The 13,067-nt window shown below is 36.8% G+C and overlaps 1 non-coding gene across 1 annotated transcript; it reads right to left on the bottom strand.

The window, feature by feature from the left end:
* Positions 1–792: 792 nt before the first annotated feature.
* On the bottom strand, positions 793–864 carry trnap-agg (transfer RNA proline (anticodon AGG)). Its single transcript has one exon. It is a non-coding gene; the product is annotated as a tRNA-Pro (tRNA).
* Between the last annotated feature and the right edge of the window lie 12,203 nt (positions 865–13,067).

Genomic DNA, 13,067 nt, shown 5'->3' with positions numbered 1-13,067 from the left:
GTCCAGCAGCAGTGACATTGATCTTTACTGGTACAAACAAAATCCTAACAGTGCACCACAGTATTTATTGTATAAAGGTGCCAAATCACGTAGTAGTGTGGAGAGCAAACCTACTGACTCTCGCTTAAAGTCCAACACAGATGATACATCTACTGAACTCACCATCAACAATCTACAGCTGACAGATTCTGCTCTCTATCACTGTACTCTTCAAGTAGTAGCCCAGTGATACAAAGCTATTGAGATGCTGTACAAAAACTTACTTATATGAAGTTCCTCAAAGTTCAGATTAAAGTTTGTTTTTTTTCTTTTTACTTTTTATCAGTTAACCACACACACACACGATGCAATACAAATAGCACCTGCTCTCTCTGTGACATGAATGTTTATTAATAAATGAAATGAAGTTGAGCAGACAAAACATGAAATATCTCAGGTTCAAACTGTCTGCAATCAAATAAATGTCAAAGTAAATGTAAGAAACTCTGCATTTTAATTTTATTTGCATTTTCCATGCTGTCCCAACCTTTTTTGATTTGGGGGTGTATGAAAATAACCATATGGTTAATAACCATAACCATATGATTTTATGAAGGTTTTTTTTTGTTTGTTTTGATTGTACGAGGACAAAGTTTAAGCTAAAGGTTAGAATTTTAATAATGTGGCATCCACGTAGAAAGCTGTTCAAGTTTTGCTATTTAATCACCCCTTTTCATTTCCATTTACACACTAGGATTAGAACCTGAAGAGGTAGTTGATGAACTAACAATATTTACAGACATGGGTAAACTAGGGCTCGTCCGGGATTTAAACCCGGGACCTCTCACACCCTAAGCGAGAATCATACCCCTAGACCAACGAGCCAGTCAAAACAAACGCCAGGGCATTTCTTTGACCTCCGTGGCTTAGCGTCAAAACCATGTTGACTGGTTGCACTGGGAAGTGTATTAATGATAAAACAAAATTCAATGCAGAGCTTCATTAAAGCATTTCTAACAGTTTAAGCATGAGGTGTCATTAAAGACTCGCTTTGTCAAATGAAAAGACTTGCAAGCATTTGACAGGAGCTGTGTGCAGTCCCACTGACTTTATGCTTCACACTGTTTACGTTATGTATCATGTTTATCCACCCAAACTGTACAATACAAACGTTGTGACTCTGTCTTTAATCGGTTAGTTATACAAGAGATTTTGTAACATTTACATTACCATGATATTTTATCTTGTCATGTTGACTTCATGCTCCTTGCTGTTTGGATTTTGTAACATTTTCAATGCTTTGAATTTGCCCAAAGATTCTAAAATCTGTAGAAAAAAAAACTTGAAGCTGACTGGAAGAATTGTTATGAAAGGTATTTACATTCACATAAGCTCACCAACTTCCACCAGTGTATCAGCATGTGTCATTTTTGTTTGATCATTTAACGGGACACTTCAACGATGCATTCGACTAAACAAGGGCTCATGTTTGGCGTGCGTGACTGTCGCTGCTGTGGGAGCTGAGTTTGGTGTCATATGAGTAAATCCGAAGTAAATCTCCTCAGGAGTTATACGCAGGTTTCCAGCCTCGCTTATTTGTTGGTCTTCCATTGAGCTATGAGGCACATGGTTGTTTTTGGATGACACTGACTAACCGGCTTTGCCATCACGGCTTGTATAGAGTTTGACCGCAGTTTCCCCACGTCACTGTCCATGCGTGGTTGAGTACACCTGTGCAGCAATTAGGTGGGTACATCCTGTTTTAATATCCCTTGTAGAGTAACCATTGGTTGAATGTAGGTACTTAGGTCGGTAGATATTCATATATTTGGTTACGTGTATATTTATCCTACTTAATAGTATTTACGTGTAAGTATCTAAGTATATTCGAGTATGTTATGAGTATTAAATAAGATTATATTTATTTGGTTAAAGTATTATTTATAAATGTTATGCTTTCTTAAACTGAGGCTTGACAGGAATGTATTGTGAAATAGTGTGTTTTTGTTCTGTTTTATCTGTTGCAGTGGAGCCGGGCCTGGTTGCCTGTCGTTCAAGATATTCTCATGTTTCAGGTGGTTCACAGAGTCTGTGGGGCCACTGTATATCCTTATATATTAGGTCTACAAGTGTCTTGTAAAAATAAGTCAAAGAAAAGCAGGTTCCAGGCTACTGATGCAGTAAGCAACTGTAAAATACCATAAAAAAAAAAAACTGTTTGCACACGAAAACTATATTTCTCTTTACAATTGAGACGTTTTACATACATAAAAAAAAAAAATCTAAAACACAATTAACACAATGCAGCTTTTCCAAAAAATGATTGCTAGCTTGCACATATGGGACTGAACTAGATTTGGTTTGCGAGTCTGAACAGATTTATTTTAGATTATCACATACTTCAAACAAATTTCAAGTTTTGCCATCCTAACTTCTGCTGGCATCTTGGAGCTTTACTTGCTTTTATTTTGCATTGGTGAAGCAAGTCATCACATGGTACTCACTTGTCTAAGAATATGATTGTCAGCCCAATTTTAAACACACATTTTTGTCTTATGTGTCTCGTTTTTATAGATTTAGAGAGGGACTGAAAACACTTTGTGTTCTGGATGCAATCAGAATGTATCCAGACAGCTTTAGACCCCTAATGTGTCATGAACCATCCCCACTTACTGCTGACTTAATGGATCAGCTTTTCCACATCCGGTTGTCTGCAGTGGGCAGCAACAAGAGAAGGGCAGAGTAATGTGTTGTTGCATTTTGGAGGGATTACCTCCAGGATGTTGAAGGTAAATATTACTGCTAAATACAGCATTTGTCTTGTTTATAAAGTGTACAAAGGGGTAGGAGTATGAAAAGGATAACCTTTGCTAAAGTGACACTGTCTGGCCATTTTGTCAGCTTCTGCTTCTAGACTTGTTTATTATTTATTCTTAATATATATCTTTTTCATCTTCTACTATCTTCTGTTTCTTTATTTTCTTACTTTTTATATTCTGTTGCCTTTAGAATTGACTCATTCTGTTATCTATACACTTTCAATACTTTATATGCTATCTTTGTAGTATTTTCTTTTTTTTAATCCTGTCCTTACATCCTTCAGTAGGTACAGTAGGTAATATAAATAAGGTAAATAAGTAGAAATGCCATGGCTAGCACAGCTTTCTAAGAAAGCTGTAAAGTAATTGTTAAAAGCCTGATGTAAATGTTTAAATGTTCTTTGTAGCTACGCTTTATCTACCAGTGCTCTGAGTGCAGACTTTGTTTTTAAGGCTGAAAGCCAATCAGGGGATGGGAATGTAAACTGTCTTCCTGTTTGATCAAACTAATTTCCTTTTTACATATATTTCACACTATCAAACTTTCCCTCTCACACACACTATCAAACTCTCTCATACACTATCAAACTCTCCCTCACACACACACTATCAAACTCTCTCATACACTATCAAACTTTCCCTCTCATGCACCACCACACTAAAAGTTAGATGCATGCAAGAGTCTCTGAATAAGCTTATTGGGAATACCTATAAGAATTGCATTGCAATAGTCGATGCGTGAAGTAACCAATGCATTTACTAACACTACCGCTGAATGTTGTGATAAGGCCAGTCGTAATGTTTCGAGGATGAAAATAAGCAATGCAGAAAATGTTATTTATATGACTGGAGAAAGAAAGTGTACTATCCAGGAAAACACCAAGAGCAGATACTACTTTTTGAAAGTGCAGATTTTGGCCCAATAAAGAGTAACTCAGTTTTACTACTATTGAGTTTCAGATAGTTGTCATGTAAACAGTCAATAAGAGCATTGGGAGGAAGGTCAGAGGTTGGTCTGTTAGACACATAAAGCCACGTATCATCAGCATAACAGTGAAAACGGATACCACAGTGGCATGCATAGGTTGCCATGTCTTCGTGAGACACAAACAGTCAAGTGTCCAATCCATTATAAAGTCATTAACCAGAGAAGACTTGTTGGTAATAGACCGAATGTTATAAAGAGCAAATTTATAACAAGACGCGTGTACAATTCCAGCTATTTTTGGAAGCGGCTTTAGCACACTGTGATCCACACCGCGGTTGTAGTTCCTTTGAAGCCGTGCATTGGTAGACCAAAGGGGACATATAGTCCCAGCTCCAGTATTGCCACTGTCAAAATTAAAATCAAAATGACGACGGGATCCACGATGAATATATCTTGGATGCCAGAGAGCAATGTCCTGATGAAAACACAATTCTCTCGGGGGTACATACTGCGTCCAAAGCCGGAAACGTGGTAAGATGGGCTGTAGGCAAAGGTAATAGTCTGTGTACATGCACTAACAACTGGGTAGCAGATAGTGTGGTCTGGCATGCGGTCTAGACAGCTGTGGTTGAAATGGACCACTATCTTAAACCTTTGTCGCTCCGACAGGAGCAGGTGCCTGTGGGATTGTCCTGTAAGCCATTGCATCACCTCAGGGAAAGTCATTTTCTCAGGGTCTTCAGAATCAGCATCTTATAAAATATAATACAGTAATATAAATTACAAAACAAGCATCACCAACTCAGTTACTGCAGATCTAGGGGAGTTCCCTCCCAATCTTGAATGAATATCTGTGACTTGGAACTTCTCTAGTTTAATTTACAGTAAGAAAAACAAAATTAGTACTTGTATGTCTTCACTAGTTCCATTATGAAAGGATGGGGGGGAAATCAGGAGAGGAAATTGCAAACATTCTTGGTTGTGTTTGCCTTCAGGTTCCCATGTAAGCGATCACTGCTAAATATTTCAGCCCAATTCTTTGTGATGGACAAGAGTAACAAAGAATGCTTGTAAAACAAGTTACAATCTACCTTGTCCACACTGCCAGACACAAAAAGGCCATGGCAATGCTCCTGGTTTTTCTCCAAGATGCTCAGAAAGTTGTAGACATCTAAACCTTCTTGTATTTGCCTTAGCTTTGCAGTTCTTTGCATGGTTGCATGTAACAGAATGGCCCTATACATGAAAATAGAAAAGTATACACCAATGTGCATGATAAAAAGAGAACACAAATGACAAATGTTCGACTGGTGTTACAGCTGTGGGCCTTACACCAGTTCTTAAATGTCTTTAGTGTCAAGACAGTTCACATTTGTACTCATCTTCACTTAGGAAGCGATAGTGAGCAGAGAAATAGAGCAAAAACACAAACTGCTAAGGGCTCCAAGCACAGTTTAAGAAACGCTGCCTTGCATTACAATATGTACCTAATAATGTTTGATTTACTCTCAACATTTAATTCGGCCAGTGCAGCCACATTATTTTTATAATAAATATACCAACATGAATTGCTATAGAAAATAAAGGATTAAAGATAAACATAGCCTTTGTATCAGAAGGGACAACTCCAAGTCATGGAGATTGTCTTTAGTTACAGCCATCAGCTCACCAGTTGCCAAGATGTGATACGTTTTTTATTTTATTTTTTTCTTATTATTATTTTATTTACTTTAAGAAGATATGGCATTTTATAGCTTGTATGGAAGGAGTTATGGCCACTTTATGTTAATTTCATACTACAACACTGTATACCTCGTCTCCAGTTCATTAAGGAGTATTGAGCACTTTAAGTTAATTTCATAGTACAACACTGTATACCTCGTCTCCAGTTCATTAAGGAGTATTGAGCACTTTAAGTTAACTTCATAGTACAGCACTGTATACCTCGTCTCCAGTTCATTAAGGAGTATTGAGCACTTTAAGTTAACTTCATAGTACAACACTGCATACCTCGTCTCCAGTTCATTAAGGAGTATTGAGCACTTTAACCCTTTCATGCCTGAGTGGAACATTCCATTTTCGGACACTATGTGACATAGTCATAGAAAAAATCTTACTGTGTAAATACAGTACATAGCATATATACACACCATTATAACCAGAAGAATCAGTTCTTTAAAATGATATAAAACTTAGTATGGTTTTTTAAGTGTAATATAACCAAATCTATACAAAAATCCTCCAAAATCAACCTCAAAAGTTATAATCAATTTAGCAGAAGGTGTCATTTAGCAATTTAGAATGTTCGAGTAGCTCCTTTTTTACTTCACTTTTTACCAATGTCAGCATACACTATAAACCAATGAAAGTGTACTTTTATGGAAAATAAAGACTACATATACACACCATTATAACCAGGAGAATCAGTTCTTTAAAATTATATGAAACTCAATGTTTTTCAAGTGTAATATAATAAATGTTTATAAAAAAACCTTCAAAATCAACCTAAAAGAAATCTTTCGTTTTTTATTTAATTCATAAATACTTAAATTAACACATTTCTGTGCAATATAGAGAAAAATATAGAATATATAAAATGTTTGCAATTTTGTGAGCCATTTGTCAAGACAATAATTTTGAATCCATCAGACAGAAGCCCTATGTAGGTCTAACTGCGAAACTCATCTCCTTTGATAGAATGCCAAGACTGAAAACAGTTTTGATTGCCAACTAAACAAAATCTTCTACCTTGGCACTCAGGAGCCATGCATGCAATCTTTGTTTTATTTTCTTTTTTGAATTTTTTGTAGCAAAGCCAGCAATTTTTTGATACTTGCTCCATCTGAGGAATGTCGGTGACATAAAACGATGAGGAAGTGGTTGGAGCTACTGAAGGCTGAGATGGCAAAATTGAATCGACGGCAATGTCTGCAAGCTGGCGCGAAAGATTTTCCCTAAAGTTTATCTGGCTATAGCCTGCTAAACTAAACCCATAACATGATGCTGGATTGGAACTATGCCAGTCCTGAAACAAAATGAAACTATTAACGACGGCTATGTCCACAAAATGGAAGAAAAGTGTTTTCCACCACTTTTGAGTTTTCTGAAGCAGACTGTATGTGTTTAACATTTGATCAGATCTGTCAACACCTCCCATGTGTTTATTGTAGTCCTTTACTACAGCTGGTTGACGGACTACTTTTCTGTCCCACGTGGCACCATTCTTTACCATCCTAGAAACCTCTGATGAATCATTAGCATTGTGGAAATTAGAGAGGCATGTAACTGCTCACGTGTCCTTTCACTGAACAATTAAGACATTTCCATAAATTCTACACCACCTCATATCACCACGGTAAGCTTGCCGCTCCCATTTTTTGACATCTTTGAAATCCACTGGGAATTTCTTACGATTAATCCTACATGTCCCACAAGCATTGATTCCCCACTCCTTAAGTCGGCCCATAACAGTTGGTGATGTATAGAAGTTGTCAAACCAAACTGTGTGACCTTGATTTTTAAATGGCTGCACAAGGTCTTCGATCACTTTTATAGCCAAATCAGTTATGCGCCATCATATCCCGAATCTGAAGTTGCAATGACCCACAATTTGAAACCCCAGCGAGTAGGTTTGCCCTTCATATACTGCTTGAATCCTGATCGACCTTTTGATTTTACCATTCTCTCGTCTATGCTCAGATTTTCATCAGCCTGGAAAAGCTGCTGACACTTGGTTTTGAGGTGGTCCATCAGGTAATGCAACTTCCTAAGACGATCAAGATTATTTTCTGTGGCAGGATCTACAACATGGAGGGCTGCCATCAATTCCTTGAAACGGTCACGGGACATGAATAACTTGGCCCATGAACCCTGAAGAGATCTGGTTCCCCAATATCTGTGAATGCTGTGGAGGGATGTGAAACCCATGTAAATGAGGAGCCCAAGAAACCGGTAGAATTCATCCAGGGTCACTTCTTCCCATGCCCCATGATGGTTCGCATAAGACGGCCTATTCAGTACAAGCTCCCACCCCTTAGAGTTTGTAAACTGGCAAATCTCGGCAACAATGGTGTACGTGAAAAACAACTTGTCTAAGAAGAAGTCTATTTCACGCAAGGTACTTGTGGCTGACCGTACAGCCCTATGCACACTTCCCAGATCTATGCCTACTGGACGAGAGGGATTAAATGGTATGGGCTCTGGTGCTTCTGTGTCTACATCAGTATAGGAAGGAAAGGACACCGAGTCAGGGAAGCGTTTCCGCTTCCTACCTGACATGGGACAAGAAAGACTAACCAAACCCATAAAAGAAAACAAACATTAGTAAAAATCATAATCTGAGTTTGTACTCTTTTGTTGATTTTAACTTTTGTTGGCAGCCCTGATTGTGTGTGTGGGTGCAAATGCTGACATTTATTGTCAGCATATATGTACACACACACATTTACAAACCCACACACTTGGAATACATGTATTTACCGATAGGAGGTTGTTGGTTGATCCCTCTGCTCATCTTGCTCTTCTTCATCCTCTTCTTCCCCTTCATCCAGGAGCTCCATGTCCATGAAGTCCTCTTCTTCAATGGTCATGCCTTCATGATCTTCATCGCTGTCATGTTCAGCAATAAGCCTAAGCTCGTCAGGGCCTAGCCGCCGTCTCCTCTTCAGAGACTCCAGAAGGCGTGCATATTGAGCCTTGTCTCCATCCATCTCAGAATAATAATAAAAAAGAGATTACAATGAATAAAGGTGGTGACAGTGATGCTATTTTAAAAATAATTACATGTATGTAGAATTCAATCACAAATACTCTATATGTTTTTGTCAGAGAAGCTAATGTCCACAGGCTCATGTTTTGAAGTAAACTCAAGTACACTGAACCAATACATATGACAAAAGTTTCTCAAATCTGGCACATGGTTTACACATAAAACAATAATTATCTAAGAGGAGCAATAATTACAAGACAAAACTTGATTCTATGGTTATATTTAAAAATGTTGTAAATAGTCACAGACTGAAATGTTATGCACCTGTATGCTTTCAAAAAAAGCTTTCAAAAAAAGTTTGATACCATATTTTAGTCCCTTTCAAATATATCTTGCAATACATTAGAAAATTATGCAAATCTGACAGAAATATTTTATAGATAAAACTATATTTCACTGATACAAGTAAGAATTACCACAGAAAAAAATATATTATGGTTAAAAAAAAAAAGTTATAAATTGCCCAGACTGACATGTTATCTACCTTTATGCACCTACAGTATATGGTAGCATAGCATACTTTAGTCTCTTTCAAATAAATGCAGCAATATTTTAGAAAATGATGCAAATTTGACAGAAATATTTTATAGATAAAATAATATTTCTCCGTTATAAGTACAAATTACCACAGATAAAATATACCATGGAAATAAAGGTTATAAATTGCCCAGACTGACATGTTATCCACCTTTATGCTTTCTGCCTCAGCTACTTACTTTAGCCAGTCATGCTAAATGCATGTAATGCAAAATGTAATGCTATTATGAGCAAAGCTAAGGTGATTTCTAAGCAGACTTTAGACAGTATTGAAGTAAAACAAGTAAGCTATAACTGATTTCAAGATTACATGCATATAATCTCACTTTGGAGTTAGTTGAGCACCCTGTTCCAACCACATGGCTGCAGAGTGCTTCGGTAGTTCTGGTAGCTTAGCTTAGCTTGGTTCACTACTATTCCCTTATTTGTGTAAAACTGCTGCATACTTTACAAACTACTAAACAAACGAGACTAAAAAGGTATCTGATAAACTCTCCACACGTATTTATTTCCATCTAAATGGACATAAAACACATTACAATCGATTCAGAAAGGAGAGTTGTGCAGCTGACTGACTAAACTTAGAACACAACTCTCAAAATCACCTCAGCTTTTCCAAAGCGTAAGCACTAATAATATTAAAATTTTACCATTAAAGCCAAGTTTTCTGAGTAGAAATAAGAAGTAATAACACTAACAAACAGTTTTAAAATAGATCTTACCTCTTTTAACTGACAGAATTTCTCTTTCTGTGTTGTTATCCAGTCGACCCTCTCAGCTGCGCTCCGTGTGAGGACAGGGCGAATGAAAAAAAAAATTATCCTCCTTCTCATTAAATATGCAAAACAGCCACGACACAAACCGCTTGACCAATGATATTGCCTTTTAGCCTGGGTTGTCAGCTACCTGGGGCAGTTTTCAGATTTACAATCAGTGATTGGACGGTGGAGATATAAGGCTTTAAGCCATCAAAATTATTGTTTCGAAATTTGAATGGGCCGGCTTTAAAGGGTTAAGTTAATTTCATAGTACAACACTGAATACCTCGTCTCCAGTTCATTAAATGAATTGACTCCTGAATCACTTATATCGATACTGTGAACAGGGCATCTCTCATAAAGACACACTTACGTCCTATAACATCGTCGTTGCTTTTGTCACCAATTTATCTTCACTGTTAGACGTATTTTTAAGGTTTTTTTTAGACTGAACTGGATAACATTAAACGTGTGTGTGTGTTCGTGGTCAGTGAGACTAATCATTTCATAAAGGGTTTTCATTTTCACAGAACACACAGTTCAAAGGTAAGAATTTCACAGATATGAATAACTGTAGGTGTGTAATTTGCAGTCACAAATCTGATTTTGCTCAGTACTAAAACATAGTAGTAGTACTAACAGAAGCTACAGAATTAAGTGTTTATGTACTTATTTTTTTTCCAGCAATATACAGTAATCAGATAAGAATTAAATTAAAGGTTCCTGAACCTCCAAGAGTGCAAAAGTTCTTAATACTGCAGTTCTGCTTGCAAGAAAAAAATACAAACAGAAGTCCTAAAGATAAAACAGCTAGCACAATCATCTGGCTCAGTTTCCACTTTTCTATCGGCACAGTCGGCAGAGTGTCAGAATCAGCCAGAATCAATGTAGCCAGATCCGGCCCAGTTGTTACCACAGCTGGGTTTGGCTAGTGCTCGTAGAAAAGCGCCGGCAGAACGAGCGTCACCATAGCAACAGTGCGACGCGAGCCATTGAAAAAGAGGACTAATCGTTTGTTCGTGTGAGGTAAATTAACGTTTTATCTTAACAACTTTTTACTTAGCAAAAAGTAAGCAGAAAGTCTATTAATGAGTTTTGGATTAAGATAGAGAGAAATTTGGAAATGGAAACTGTTAGGTAATGTTATCTAGTGAGTTTCAGGTTAACTGGTAGTCTGAACTGAAACACTTCAGGTAACGTTAGCTAAAACAGTTTCTAGCATTAGACAACAGCTGCAAAATAATTGAAGCTCATTAAATACTGTGGATAACGTTAACTTAAAAGCTACTATAAGCAACAAGAACAATAATAATAGTAATAATAATAATAATAATAATAATAACAACAACACAACAACAATAATAGTAATACAATAATAAGTAACTAACGGTTATTGGGCTATGATGGACGAGAGGGGCGGACACACACGCAGAGATGAATTAAAGTAAATATATTTATTGATAAAGACAAAGGACAGGTTACCACAAGACAAGCTAACAGGACCTAAGCTAAATACTAACTGCTAAATGCTAATGCTAATAAATATTAAACAAACAAAGATAAATGCTAATAAATATTAAACAAACAAAGATAAACGCTAAACCAATCTAAACATAAATTTACTAAGCTAAACAATAAACATGAACCTAAACCCTAAGCTAAGCTAATAACATGGAACAAGACAGAACTAGACAAGGCTAACAAGGATAAACAGAACTAAGGCTAACAGACAAGGACTAAGGTACAATCTAACAAACGGGATTAGGCTAACAAACAGGAACAGGCTAACAAACAGGCTAATAAACAGGAACAATGACAAATAAGGCAGAACAAACAAACCAACAGACTGGATAAGACGAACAGAAGCAAGGAACAAGGCAGAACAGAGTTCAGAAGGTACTTCAGACAGGTAGCAGAATCTTTAGTGATGTCAACCTCGAAACTCGTATTCGAAACTGAATCGATTCATTTGAAGCTCAGTGTTTGAAACGTTGCTTCGAAGTCCGTATCAAAATGAAAAAGTCACGTGACTGTCCCGAAAAAGGTTTCATTATGTCACACTGTTTCAAAACGTTTCAAATGATTTCCCACGTTTTGCTATACGTGCATAGCAACGTGCAAAGAAGTGCAAGCAGATAATCTGAGTTCACAATGTTTTTACTCAGAATGCTTCTAAATAAGAGTCGGAAAATCTTATCACTGATCCCAGAACTGTGATTAGTGTCAACATATCACATTACATCATTGCCACACCCTCACAAACTTTAAAAGACTTTTCTGTGGAAAAAAGTAACACATTCTTTTTCATTGTTCTCTTATTATTTTGCAAATTATATAATTTATAAAATGGAAAGATCTCGAACAAGACCAAGGTCTGCTGTTTGGGATCATTCTGAACTTCAAGACAAATAAGTAAAATACTTGATCTGCCAGCAACATCTGGTTTATTGTAATAATACAACAACTATGTGGTGACACTTCCGTTCAAAGCATCCTGAATTTTCCAGTGCCAATGTGGCTTCTGATGTTGGAAGAGGTTCCACATACAGTATATATGACATATTATTTATGAATTTTTTTTATGTGTATCTATGTGTAAATGTGTACAATTAGAGTATCTATATCTTACACTTTATAATACTTGTGTATTGTTAATACAAAAATGACATCATACTAATATTTAGCCTGCTTTGTGTGAAGTATATTAACAATATTACTATATTTACATAATCACATTAATGGTATTCTTACCTAACAGCAAGGAAAAAGGAGCTAGATTAGGCTCTTGTCAACTTAATAATAAAGGACTCACAACTATTTTCTGTTGTGGAAGATCAAGGTTTCAAAACTTTTGTTCACAAGCTTGACCCTAATTATGTTCTTCCATGTAAAAATGCCCTTAAGGCAATGGTGAAATCTAGATATTAAGAGGGCGAGAAAAAAACAATGACAGAAGTAATGAAAGCAATTGCTGTCATCATAACATCTGATATGTGGACCTCAGTGAACATGGATGCCTTCCTAGCAGTAACATGCCATTACATCAATGACCAGAACAAGCTCTGTACCACTCTCTTGGGGGTGTCAAAATGTCCTGAGACCCACACAGCAGAGCACATAAAAGAGGCCAAGTCTGCACTTCTGGATTCATGGAGAATAAAGGACAAAGTCACATGTCTTGTTACAGACAATGCTGCTAATATGATTGCCTGTGCAAATCTTTTACAGGTGCAACATGTGCCTTGTTTTGCTCACACACTGAATCTGGTAGTGAAAAA

This window comes from Trichomycterus rosablanca, chromosome 4 (assembly GCF_030014385.1).
Source record: "Trichomycterus rosablanca isolate fTriRos1 chromosome 4, fTriRos1.hap1, whole genome shotgun sequence".
Lineage (NCBI taxonomy): Eukaryota > Metazoa > Chordata > Actinopteri > Siluriformes > Trichomycteridae > Trichomycterus > Trichomycterus rosablanca.
This window is presented reverse-complemented; position numbering and strand designations above follow the sequence as displayed.